We start from the raw sequence: 600 nt of genomic DNA on the forward strand, positions 1-600 counted from the left end.
GGTGGTAGTAAAATCGAACATAGAGGATGTGAATTCCATCTAGATGATATTTAGTTATTGTGGCAGACATATTACTTGTGAAAACAGAATTTTCTCAGCCTCCTCTGAAAATTAGTAGCAAAATACTATCAAAAAATCAAAATATCTGCATTTCTCTAGAATCATTTAATATCAAATGCATATCTTTTTCAATCAAATATTATTTAAATATATATCTTTCTTATCTTTATTATTAAATTCATATATATCAATCAACTCTTTTTTTAATATATCTTATAATATTCATCATTCTTCTGCTTTATAAGTCTGTATAAAGACTTTCATTCTATATCTTAGTCTTTTTAAACTATCTGTTTCAGAAGTTCTGAATAATGAAGAGAATTAAGTTAATAATGAGATAAAGAAGTAGATAAATAAGAAGAATATAAAGACTTAGTCTGAGAATTCTTAATATCTGTAAATCTCTATATCTAAGTCTGATATCTCATATAGATTGTATAAATAAGTGATTATTAATAAGATAAAGAATAAAGAGATAATAAATAATTATAAGTAGGAAGAGAGGAGAATTAAAGATAATTTATAATTTCATAATAATCT

Source organism: Blastomyces gilchristii (assembly GCF_000003855.2).
Source record: "Blastomyces gilchristii SLH14081 genomic scaffold supercont1.2, whole genome shotgun sequence".
NCBI classification, from domain to species: Eukaryota; Fungi; Ascomycota; class Eurotiomycetes; order Onygenales; family Ajellomycetaceae; genus Blastomyces; species Blastomyces gilchristii.